The sequence below is a fragment of the Anser brachyrhynchus genome, assembly GCF_964034855.1.
Source record: "Anser brachyrhynchus genome assembly, chromosome: 17".
In the NCBI taxonomy this organism is placed as follows: domain Eukaryota; kingdom Metazoa; phylum Chordata; class Aves; order Anseriformes; family Anatidae; genus Anser; species Anser brachyrhynchus.
The window spans coordinates 6,794,189-6,807,940 of NC_137710.1; the positions used below are offsets into that span (position 1 = coordinate 6,794,189).

At 40.3% G+C, this 13,752-nt stretch overlaps 1 protein-coding gene across 5 annotated transcripts in view; it reads right to left on the reverse strand.

Moving 5' to 3' along the window:
• Nucleotides 1–13,752, reverse strand: part of GALNT9 (polypeptide N-acetylgalactosaminyltransferase 9) — a 243,193-nt gene that overhangs the window by 24,996 nt on the left and 204,445 nt on the right. The window lies entirely within an intron of this gene.

Below are 13,752 nucleotides of genomic sequence, written 5' to 3' on the forward strand. Positions count from 1 at the left end.
ACTGATCGTGTCTTTCTCTGCTGCAATCCTGGACTTCACGATTTTAGCTCCTCCTAGCAGCTCTTTATAGATAACCTGCTAACAGCAGATATACAGGGAGGAGTGAGACAAAAATCTCATGCATAAAAGCTATTTCTGTAACGAGAACAGTCTTATCACGTAGATGTGTAAATACCTAGGCCCACTGCTCTTGCTGCTTTGTGAAGCTGGGAACACACAGCAGCATTTGCAGACTGCTGATCTGGGAGGGCTGAATTCCACGTGGGGATCTTCGCATGTTTTCTTCCAGGCTCATGCAGCTTCCGCAGCATAAACTTAAAGAAAGAAGCACAGATCTGGAGAATACAGTGGATGCAGTCATGACTAATGCGTCTCGCACTAGTATTATCTCATTATTATTATTTCAATTGCCACAGTGATGAACACGTGGAAGCTGGCTGCTTTTTGTGGAACTTTTGGAACTTGTGGATAGATTTCAAGGACACGCTGTCAGAAGCTCTTGCAAAGTTATGTACTGTGAGGTTTCATGGCAGATTCAAAATGGAACTTTTTCTTTATAGGACAGTAAAAAATTCACTTCACAGCTACTCAACTAACCCTTAAAATCTGTTAGAATTGATTGAGGTTTGACCTCTTAGTTTTGTTCCCTTGGGGCTTTCTAATATTTATAGATAAATCGCTTTTTGAGAAAAAAGGCAATCGGACCATAATGATCCTGCAATGAGACACTCAACTCATGTACATTTCTAAAAGTTCTCTGGTGGCTGTTCAGTGGCAAATCTAGAGGTTGTCCTTTATGTATTTCTTAGAGGTTACACAGAAGTCAGCTAAGATCTCAGATGTGACAATAGTGAAAAGTTAAAACCCTCCTGTTTACCCTCTTGTAGGAAAAAAATAAATGAGAATGACGAAATTGAAACATGGTCTAGAGAAACTCACACTCAGCAACTGCTATCTTGCTGCAAATATAAGTTGTGTGTGTAAAGGACTAAGTCTGATAAATTAATAGACTGTCTGCTACAGGAGGGAGAAGATGATTTAAAATATTAAAAGTGTCCCATATACCTCAAGCAATAATCCAATTTTCATAAACCCGTATTTTGCACATTTTGCAAAGGATAGTGCACCTTTGACACAGGCATGCCTAGGAAAGAAGCTGATGCTTTTATGCGTGAAGCAGAATTCTCTTCTGTGAAAAACTGCAGACTCTCTCAACTGTCTTGGTGAGGGGGGATGGGAATTGCCCAAAGCCTTCAGAGAAACGAGAACAGAATGACACTGCACAGGCTAGCTGAAAACATAACATTGCGTAGATTTGTGCTCTAGATACAGATTACCAATATGCATTACCTGGCATGGCAAAGACTAAACTACCACCCTAACCAAAAGTGGTTCTGCAATTCTTGTTTTCAGCCAGAAAAATTCATCCATAACCGCAGTGATACTGGACAAGAACACCTGCTACGATAAGACCGTTTCCAGAGGAGCTGCTGAGAAGGTTTCACAGCCAAGTAAAGCATAGCAGGAATTGAGCACAAGGTCAAAATGACAGCAAAATGCAGCAAGGTCTGTACTCAGAGAAATACTAGGAGCACTCACACAGACACCAGCCTTCATTGCTGGGCACTGGAGCCTGCTCCCCATTCCCAAACCCAATCTCTGAGGATTCAGATGGCTGGGAAGCAGATCCTGCTTCTGGGGATCCTGACATCTACCGCTCTCGTTACTGCCAGCCTTATGAACGGCTAAGCACTGCTTGTCTGCCATCAGGCTCGTTGGCATAATCACTTAGAGATGACATTCATGTCTGACAGTACAGGCAGCATGAAGGATGGAAACAGGGAGAAAGGACAGTCTATCCAAGGGCAAGTTTTTTCATTTTTAAAGGCTTTTTTCTTAGCAAACGCATGAAGTTGGCACCTCAAAATCCTCCATGAGATGTTAACAGTCCCTATCACATAAAGACGTACCCCTAAACTTCAGAGACTAGCCATGATAACTGCTTTTATGAATTCTCTTCAAGTCTGAAAGAAGCTGCAGATGTCTTCTCCTGGTGTAATTCCAGCTATGTTGGGTTTTGCAACCCTAAACATTTTTCCTTGCATAAAGTAAATGCAGTTTGGTATCTCTAGTTTAGTTTGGTAATCGTCCCAGCCAGATGCTCCTCATAATATATTCTTTAAAGAATACATTTGATGAAAATCATTTTCTGCCTTTTTGCAAATTTACTCAACTTTTTCCCAAATCAATAGAACCGCTGCCAGTCATTTCTGCAAATCTGTCAATGCAGACACTGTTTGTACTGTAACTTAAAATTCAACAAATTGGCCTTGGAAAAACCCAATCCACCTGGGATTCATGGAACAGCATTAAAGACCAGACCATCATCCTTGTTCCTCACTTCTCATTCACATGATTTCTTTTGGTTGCTTTTCCTCATTGATCCCAAAAGACTGCAGAGAAAATCTCCCTCTCAATTCAAGTCTCAGCAAAGGATAAAGGCATGCGTACATTAAGCTGACACCAGAAAATCTGAAGCTGAGCTCCTGCAGCATTTAAATTCTTAGGAAAACACTTGTACTGCCAGACTCTGAGCTTTACTAACCTGCAGCCAAAACACCAAACAATGCTGACTAGTCAATTCAGAAGCTTTTCAAGAAAGAAGAACCAGTGCACACAACTGGTGTAAGTCCAGCGCTCGCTTGGACACTGCTTAAAAGAGACTGAAGACGAGATCGGATGAGCATGACAGAAGCCCAAACCAGACTGCAGCATGTCAGATGCCAGGAGAAGAGGAGGAGTGCTGCAGGTCAGAGTAGGGGCACCTTACTTGACTTGTGTAGGTGTTCACGTGGTGCTTCCATGAAACTTTCTTGAAGAGTACAGAGCTAACAGAGAACAGAACTGGGGCACTTCCTAAAAACAGCATTTATAAAAACATTGCATTTGGCAACATTTGTCATTGTTGTCTCCATTTCCACTGGCATATGTGAAGATCAGTATATTCCTCAATCACTCTGCTGCTCAACCACTGCCTGCAAAAAAACAAGGCCTTAAACCTACTAACAATTCTGGTATCTGGAATATGACTCTCTAAACCTTTAATATCCTATTGGAAAAAAAAATTAAAAAAATTTAAGAACAGTAGCTGACGCTTAGTCTTAGTATACATTTAGCCCATAAGTAATTTAATTCCCCTGAGGTTTACAAGACTCCATATTAACAAACCTGCTCCTTCAGATAACATAGCCAGGCACTGTGCTTTTGATCAGAGGTCAATTCCTGCCCTAGCCAGGGTTGTCGTGTATGGATATTGTTCATAAAGCAAGTAATTCTTTTCTTCAAGAAACTCATCTCCCCATTGGGGAAAAAAGTGACAAGGACCAGAAAATTTGGTTAAATCCCATCCCATTAACACATTAAATACATCTCTGAGATAGAGGTAAAGGCAAAGATTGTCATATTTAGATGGGTTTTCTGGGCACCTAGTTTAGGTTCAGGTTTGGGCTTTGAATCTGTGGTCAAATGGGGAAAGCCTTTAAGCTTTTGAGGAGAAGAGTTGCTTTACATTTCAAACCCCTTCCCATTTTACTTTGGTATCTCAGGTGAACATTTCTTTATTCTGCCTAATTTAAAGCAAAAATTGGGTGTACAACCCTGAAGCAAGATTAAAGGCCTCTGATAAAGCCAGGTTCTAGGATTAAAACATCCATGCTTGAAACCTTTGGGCTTGATTTATACTATAAATGCACCACATTTCAAATTTAAACTTTTCGAACTCAGAAAGAAATCAGAGAAGAAATTATATTACAAGTTTGGAGTCGATCGTATCAGTGCATGTCGCAGCTGAATCACAGAATGGCCGAGGTTGGAAAGGACCTCCAAAGCCATCTGATCCAACTCCCAAGCTCAAGCAGGGCCACCTAGAACAGGCTGCCCAGGGCTACATCCGGATGTTTTTTGAATATCTCCAAGGATGGAGACTCCACAATCCCTTTGGGCAACCTCTCAACACTTTGATCTCAATTAACTTTCTTCCAAACGGCCAATGAAACGGTTTAGGATGCCTATCCTAGTATGTCTGGGAGGTAATCTGGTTTTAACCTTGCAGAAAGGGCAGGCAGCAAACATGCAACTTGAAGGTGCCTTTTCTGACGAAGACGTTAACCTAAAACTAGGTGGAACATCTAGCAGCATCTCCAGTCACTACCCAAGCTCAGTCAGGATGAAAGTAAAATGCAAGAGTTCAATTTTTTATTTTATTGTTTTTAAATCAAAGCGAGTTCTCAGTGTTCTTGTGTAATTTCATTAGTTCACATTTTTGGTCTTTTGCTAGAGGAATAAATACTTACTGCACATTGAACCTTCAGTAAGAAGTCTGAGAAATGATAAAATGCTTCCTGGCACTTCAGCTGCCAGAGACCACAGGGAGGAAGAAAAAACAGAGCGGAATTTATTGATGCTTCCATTAGAATAAAGTCATTCTTGAATTAATATATATATATGTATATGTATATTTAAACAGACTGTCTAATGAAGTGATCACAAAAGGTCCTTTCAAAGGAGCCTAAGTGGAGTCATCCTCATTCGTTTTCTCTTTCCACAACAGTCCCTTAAACGATCTTTGCATATTGTCTGCACTAAATCCTGCAGGGTTGCTATTTTATTTTAAAGAAAAAAGCTTTTAGGCTGTGAGGGATTCATTCAGCAAGAGCTATTATGCTTATTGTGACTCTGCTGCAGAGCCAAGGGATTTACTATGTGCTCATTAGATCCTGCTTTGTTCCAAAACAATCTTTTACAATGCAAATTTTAGCATGCTGATCTACTTAGAATAATACATTCAAACAAAGGCTATTAAAGTAAAAGCTTTCTCTAACACAGAAACACTGCAAACTCAGATTAATTACTAATATTTTAGACCATGAAGACATCTGGGGTCTCAGCTTGAATCCAGCTTTGAACATGGTGACAAGAAGCCACAGCGACTCGGTGCTCCTAACGGGTACAAAGACATACCATGGGCAGCCACAGAGCTCAGAGGGCACGTTATGAAGCCATCATAGATGAGGCTGTCAGTTGGTCCCTTGGTGGCTAGCACATAAAAAGGATTGATTTGTTCAAGTGTTGGCACCTGAAGTGAAGTGTTGCCAGCAGAGACATTCATTCACCAGGACGTCTGAAGGAAGCTACCTGAGATGGGAGGCAGTTGTTCTCCATCAGCCCTGCTATGCAACCATCTGCAGGGCAGTGCCAATGAAAAAAGAGGAAAGAAAGAAAGATGTAGCTCAAAAAAATGGTAGAACGGAGCAGAAACAATTCACTGAGTTCTGAAGCTGGATTTTAAGCCCTCAGGAAGCTGTGCCAGTTCCCATCTCTTGGGAGCAGTCTCTAAATTTAAGTTTGTCACCTGTGACCCACAGGGTTATTGATGGTGCAGGGTGCACTCTTGTTTTTCAAAGCATTAATTCTATCTTGTTCCTCCTCTGTGACCTTCCCGAGGGAGCAGTTGTACGAATGCAGAACGATGAATATTATCATCTAGGAGATATACCTGATAGCCAATCTTAATAGTTCAATAAATCTCACTAAGTCTTAGCACTTCAAGTGTACAACAGAGATAATACAGCCATAAGGAAAAGCAAGAACCCATCTCTCATAAGTACAGAAAACAGCCAGTCTACTGACACTGCATTAAAGCTTTCTCTCTTGTACTCTGATTAGTGGAACTCAAGCTGGAGGTAGGTATTTTTTATTATTTTTTATATATATATATTTTTGTAAAACCTAATCTCTAGGAGGATAACTAATAAAAGGGAGGTGAGTAATAAGGAAAAAGAATTAGCTAGCAGAAGGACCGACAAATCATTATAGTAATTCCAGATATCCTTTCCCACACTCCCATCCTAAATCAACTCAGCAAGCTAAACATGTAATTTATATTAAAAAAACAAACACACAAATCATCACCTCCTTATATTGGACAAGTCTATCTGGTGGGAATAGGCACCTGCTCACTAAACCAACACATGATTATTGAATTCAGATGATGCCCTCTTTTATCCAGTAAATTCTTAATAGACATAAAATGCAGATGTGTGCGAGCATGACTTTCACTGGGAACGCTTATTTACTTCAGCTGACAGACCCAAGATTAAGATTCCTTCCCCAGATAAAACATAAACCTCTCAGTGCTATAGGGAGGAGCAGGAGGAGAGCTGCCCATAAACAACAGGAATATGATGACTGGGAAGGAGAAAATCAGAACTGATCTAGAGCAAGGCCACCACTGAAACACATCCCTGAAGTTTGAGAGACGTGCCTCTGACTTACGTGGCCTTTCCACCCAGGCACAGCTACCCTTGGAAGCTACCAGAGTTGTAAGAACTAAGAAAATAATAATAAAACAACACCCGGAAGTGCCGAAAAACACATCAGGGTTACAACACACGGACTTCACCTTTTTGACTGAAAGACAGTGCACGTCTGGAACAATTTTTGGTTATCTTGGAGCAAAGGCACACAGGCAAAGAAGAGAAACTCTACCAGCAGCGCTATTATGTCCTAGACATACATTCTGCTTAAATGCTTTATTGCTACTATTAATGGACAGATAACAGCATTAATCACGGGCTGTGAAACGACAGACAAACAAAGCTGTTTCATCTGAACAGAATGCTTTATGCATTGCCTAAGGAGCTGGTAAACCGATGTGATTTGGGTAAAATCACACATGCAAAAAAGCTGTTTGTGATTTTGATGGACAATTCCCTGGAGAATATCCAAATCCTGGGACTGCAAAGTGTGCTGTCAAATTTATAGGTTTGCTGCCTCTCCAGGGAAATTTGAAGCGAGGTATATCACCAGGTACAGCCTTATATTGGCTCTTCTCTTTCCAGTTCTTCAGGACCAGTTATCCCCAGTTACAAAGAGTAACGCTAAAGCTTGCTTTAGTTGACAAATTCTTTTTTGTGGAGGATTTTTTTGTTTGTTTGGTTGGTTGCATAATGAGACCAACAGAAATTAATTGATGGTGACATCATTCATGTTTTCACTACCTTAAACTAAACAGAATACGTTCTATCTAGCACAAGAATGTGAGAAATTTGGCAGTATTTTTCCTAAGAGCTAAAAATGTCTTCACAACCGAACACTGTAAATATTAGCTTCAGCTTATTGGGAAGATAGTGTCCTATATTATTAAAGTGCTGAGCAAACAAAGGATGCTCTTTGTTTGCAAGAGATTTCTAAAAGTTAAATAGATATAAATACAGATATGGTTTCAAAAATGTGCTTAGCGTTCAAGGTGTTTGGCAACTCAAAATGTAATTTCAGATCAAGCAAAGTGTTTCAGTATCAGAAAAAAAGAATGTAATTTAAAAAAATGTTTATTCTCAATAGATGAATTTAGATACAAAATATTCTTTTGCCAAATGTGCATTCTTTAAAGAAATGTTTGGAAAATTCCTGTCCCATTATAGACTAAAAGAACATTACTTGATTACTAAGAGAACACTGAAGTTTACATTTTGGCCTTTTATAGCTTCCATAATTGAGTCATTTATAACAATTCTTCACTCCTAGGCTGTGAACCTACATACCAGTCTTCTGATCTGAGCAGATTCTTAAAAGCCCTTCAGTTACGGACAGTCTTGAAAATAAATGATGTAGAAGAAAGCCCCATGCTTTGAACCAAGTCCATGTTCTCCACCTTGGATTTAGCTCTTTTGCTAAGCCAAACAGAAGGGTAATCTTCAGCTAGAAGAATTTTACCTAAATTAATCTGTTCTGCTTCCCTCTGTTGGACAGCCTCACGCTGGACCACACAGTGACGTTATCCCACCAGGAATCAGCAGCAGCTCTGTCTCTGCTCTTGGAGACAGCTGTAAGCCGCAGCCCAGCAGAGGTCAGAAATGCTTTGGATCGGTGTTCCTTACTTTTATGTGAGGACTTTCATCCTGACACCTGGAGGTGATTTGCACACCCGCTGTGAGCAGGGAGAACAGCAGCCCAATTTAATATTCTAGGAGACAGAAGGGGATGTTTTTCATGCCACCTCTGATGACTGTTCTTACCAAAATCCATTGCCTCTGTGAGCCTCTTGGCATGGAAAAGATTAGAAGAATTTGGGCGTCTGTCTTGCACTCTACCAGGAGAGGGATGAGGGTTTCAGGGCATGCTTAGACAACTGGTTCATACAGCGTGCTCAGCCCTTCGCCTCAGTCTAACCCTTATCTTCCCTTCCCTGGCTCAGCAGAGAGTTCATACCCCTGCATTCCACGTACAGCTAGATGCAGAACAGGATTACAGAGCAAATACACGCTCACACGCATGGCACCCCTTGACTCGTGACTAACAGAACAAGCCAGAGATAGTTTTATATAGCATACTCACAAAATACGGGCATTAGCACAAAACTGACCTCAAAAGGATGTCAGGTGTGACCAGGAAAGTGTTGCATTAGAATAAATACAAAAGTTTACTTAATAACCTCCAGCAGTTTATGTTCCCAGACAGCTGCTATGGTTTTACTCCAAAATGTACACTTCAGCTACAGCTTGGCTAAAATTAATATATAAAACCAACTCGTCTGTTACTCCAGTTTGATTTTTATTTATTTATTTATTTCTGGAGAATGGTAGTAGTCATTAAATAGTACTTTGCTTCATTAAATTTTGAATTTCCAAGAACTGAAAGGGACAGTGCCACAGGTTTAAGTAATTCTTTCATCACACAGCTAATGCGTTTTATCCCTGCTGGGTCACAAGTGCTCTTCATTTACCGAGCTCTGGGTTTTATCTGACTATTTATTTGTGGAGCCTTTGTTGTAAACAATTTGGGCTGTCGAAGAAATCATCAAGAGTCTTTCCTACTATTCCTTTTCAAGCTAAAGGCAATTCTCTGTTAAAAAACCTTCTCCGGTAAAGTGGGATAGATGATAAAAAACAATTACATGGGCTGCATTGCTTTGCCTATCATCTACAAGAAAATTTGAAAAAAACATATAGCTCTGCATCATTTTTATGGAGGCACTTTTCTGGACTTTCAGTTCATTTAATTTTGCCCTGGAGCATCTTTGCTGTGAGCAACATGGAATACAATCCACTTGTCTGTCCTGTTGCCTCTAAATAATCTCTTTCCATCTTCTCTTAGAGCCAGGCTGTCACAAGCAAGGTAATACCTTTACAGAGATGAAATAAGACAAAAGCAATAACCACAGTCAAGGCCCTCAGGGATTTCTTTGCTAGCTCTAACTACAGTGTCCAGTGTATCAAAATCCTGCCTTGTTGCCCTGTGTCAATATTTACAAGCTCTGCTGCTTCCACCACTTGCATTTTCAGAGGAATTCCAGCCTTATCACCTGCTTTGTCAGGTGATGGCAGCAACTATTTATTTTTCCCATTTCTCCTGTCACTGACGCCTTCTGCCATCCCAAAGTGGTCGCAGCCTCTGCCCTACAGCTGAACTATGCCAAGCAATTCCATTCTTACACGACGGACACTGCATTTAGAACAAAAAATGAGTTGAGTACCCTGCGTCATTAGAGATGGGCTTGGTGGCTGCTTGTGTCACACCGCTGAGGCTAAAAGCTGCAGGTTACACGGTTTGACCGGACTGGGCAAAGTGAAGAGCTTACCCCAGAGGTGTTTGTGTCAGTCCTGGTGTTTCCAATCATCTCCTTTCCCCCATCCCCAAAAGAATCCTGCTCCTTGAGCTGGTGATGTAAACACTCTGTAATCTGGGTAAATGATTCAAAATAATACAGTCTAGTTTAAACACTTTAAATACAATCCCGTATCATTTTGACAGATTTGGGAAGACGAAGTATGCAGCTGAGGTTTAATGGAACGGTAATCTGTTTCAGGATGAAGACAAAGAGAAGGCAATATATTCTTACCTAGGTTTGCTGGAAACAGAATGCCTGACTAATTTATATTGGCATGGACCTGTTAAATTGCAAGTTGCAATTTTTAAAATGAAGATTACTGTAGATGTTAATGTGACAGCAGTTGTGGAAGCTTCAGTCACATCCAGGTGCTACATGTACAGGTTAAAGTTTCTGGCGCATTTTAGAGATTCTCTGAAAGATAGGCATGGGCAGAAAGAAATACTTCCTCCCATTTGCTGTAAAGCAGAAGCCAAATACAGGGAATTAAAATGTGGAGTTTAACTGGGATCCTCCTTCCTGATGAGAGTGAGTGATTAGCGATAGTCCCCAGAAAAAAGGCTAATACATTTCACATGTTGACATATACACACAAGTGATGAGAATATAGAGACACTGTTGTTAAAGATGCCTGGATACTGTCTCCCAGTATCTGCAACGATTCAAGTCAAAATGTAATGTGAAGTCCTTGGGGAGGGCTCAGTAGCACCATCTACTCCCTTGAGAGAATATGTCATATGTATTCAATGTCCGCCTGCATTCATGCGCATAGCCAGGCGACACAACTGAGCCAAGCGGCTAAAGGAGGTAGCCAGAGATCACTAAAAAACTCTGTAGGCAAGCCTGTTCCATATCTGCACTTGTCAAAGTACTGAAACTGCAAGTGGAATGAGCTTGGGGCCAGTGGACCAAGAAAACGTACTCGTCTTCTGCTGAAAAATTAACTGTATTTCCCTAGCGCTCCTTCTAAATAGCATAAGCACGCTTTTAAAAATCTAACAATACTCCATGCAGTGAGATTTAAGAAGCCAAATCTATTTTCTGAGAGAAGTCCAAGAGACGGTTTTGGTAGAAATATTTAACAAGCTACATGGGAAGAAGTCCCTGATACTAGCACTTCAACACGGGAGAAAAAGACATAATTAATTCTAATAATTGGGAGCTAATGCTGGAGAAATTCTGACTTAAGAATAAATAGGTTTTGTTGTTTTTTAAAAAAAAAAGATAATTTACCATTGGACAGCTTACTGGTTTACTGTGGCAAACCCAGTATTACCATAAGCTTTTTGTAGTGAGGCTAGGCATCCTTTTAAACCTACCAAAAAAACTCATACAGAAGGACTATCTGTGTAAGTTCCTGGGTCAGGATCTTGACCATCCATTAGCCAGTTTAATTGCAGAAGCCAGCTCGCAGTTGGGGGATTTAACTTCACATATCAAGTTTACAAAATATTGTGAAGCAAGAAAATACCAGGGCTCAACAGAAACTCAAACAATGAGCAATCTCTTTTCATTTTTTATAAATTACATATAATTTTTATATATTAAAGAACTATTGTGCAAGTTTCCCACACTGGGATAACTCCAGCCCAATGACCCTTTGATGCAGAATTAGAATTTCCTCAAACTGTATTACTTTCCTTAGATTTCTCAGGCTGCTATTCTTACATCTACAGGAGAGGAGGTACAGAGATTAGTAACTCCTTCACCAGGGGAAAAATATTGAATGCACAGTGCATCACTTTCTGGTAGTCCAAGATAACAGCAAACACCTTCCTCTGCTTGTCATCACTAAGGATATGCAGTAAACCACAAGTTATCTAGCAGAACAAAGTTAATGCACTTGAGAATGGTACAGTCATGGGTTTATATTAATAATCTCGAGAGTAGGCAGTAAGCAACAGCTCCAACTAAATAGGCACCAGGACCAGAACTGAGCATGCTATGTGACAACACCTCAGAAGCAATGACTTTGTGTCATTGGACTGACCATTCACACGCCTAAAATTAAGGGTCTATTTAAGTGCCTCATAGGTGTTTGACTTGTTAACAATTCGTTGCCAATACCTTGACCCAGTTAGGCTGGAGCTCTTCCTCACTTGTGGCTCTGCAGTGTTAACAGGAGTTAAAAATCACCTTTTTAACACCAAGTCAAAGAAGTAAGCGTGCTTCTGGAAACACCCATGAGAAGACCTACTGAAGAACCTGTTATCAGACCTACTTACGCAGTTTTCATAACAGAACTTATCTCACTTATCTCATTAGCAATCATTACCTCAGGCAGTACATACAATGTGGGTGGGTTTTCCTTCCTCTGATTACCTAGGAAGTCTTGCTGCCTCTAATTTTCCATGAATCTCATGAATTGCCACTGAAGTCTTTATAGCTACGGTAGCCTAGAATGTAACTCTCTACACCAATTTAATAACCAATAAAACAATTTAATACCTAATAAACTTTCTTAATAAAGTGGCACAGTTCAAAGCAGTGCCTCTTGGTAACGAGGTCAGGCCAAAGATGCTTGAGGGGCAAAAGCTCCATGCCTGTGAGCAGCAGTCTCAGGTAAGTGCTGATACTTAGGGTGGAGATCAGAGATCCTGCAAAACCAGCCAACACAATCTGGTTGCCCAGCCAGATTTGGCAAAGCTGTAGCCAACAACTGTCGATGAAGAATTACTAATCCTTTTCACGACAGACATAACACATTGAACAAGAGTCAAGAGGCAAGCAGAGCTCCTGTAACTGTCCAACTGATGGTTTGCATGAACTTTCCAAAGACTGCTCTTCATCAGAAGAGTGCGGCTGGAAAAAGCACAGAAACACTCTCTCGCCCTTTAAGTTCAGCTGAAGCCTCAAAATGCTGATTTGTGAAAACTGGAGATCAGTTTGCAAGAACTTTCTGGAGCACTCAGATGTTGACTTCTAAAAATATGGAAATCTTTGGACTTCATTGTAACTGAAAGTACCGTAACCCACCCCCAAGAGGAAATCAGCATTCTTGAGAAATGTAACTTCAGTTTGGAGAACTTGCCGTCCTTTCACTCCTCTGAGCACCTTGTAACAGATCTAATCAAATAATTATAATACGCTTTAACTAGAAAGGTAAGGAAGGAAATGGTTTATGTGAATGAAAAAAGGATGGGTCACAACAGTAGCAATGACTTCTGAGGGTTATTCTCACATCTGAAAGCCCAATAACACACAAGTACCTCAGCCTTAAGTGACTTATACAAATCTTCTGTGCAAGTCAAATTTTCCATTATGCACCTAGCTTGATGCGCTGTAACAATTTGTCTCTTTTCACAGAACCGTAAGAATGTTTCCAAGATAACTTCAAGAGTCACAGAGAGTAAAAAGCTTCCTCGCCTGCGAAAATGTCCATGCTTCAATCATCAATGCCTCTCTACATTTAAAGTTGCCTAAGTGCTTAACACTCCACTTTTGATGCTTTGTAGAAAGCGTGCCCTACAAAGCATCATTGGCATACAGTCTAAATCCCCTATTTCCTTTACTCTTTTCCTCTGATACTTTTCATACAACAAAAGGCTAAATTGTACTTTCAGCTTGGCTGCTGTAAATTTACAATAAAGTCATTGACTCGAGTGAAGTTAGTCTGAAACCATACAAGCCTAAAGGCAGCAGCTAGCTGCAATAATGGCTTTTGTGTGTTAAAAAGTGATGCTCCTCTTCTCTCACCTGATTTGTTATCACAGCCGGATCCACATTGCATTTTCAGCATACGCGAAAACAAGCCTGATGCTGACAAAACTAATGCCATATTTCTGCAGCTTGTCTTAACGACCTCTTAGAGTAGTTCAGATGATGTCCTCAGCTTTTTAGTGAGAAGCTTCACATTACTAAACTTTAAACTTCTCTTAAATAAAATGCACTTCAAAATGATACTTTTTTTTTTCTTTCTTATGGAGAAGTTGAATTGTAGAGGATGATCCTATACTGTCAGGGAAATGATATGGTTAGTAGGCTTTAACTCTATTTCTCAATTTCTCAACTGAGAATATATATATATATGTGTGTGTGTGTGTGTGTATCTAAAGTGCCTATCACCATATTGATAAACACTCTTT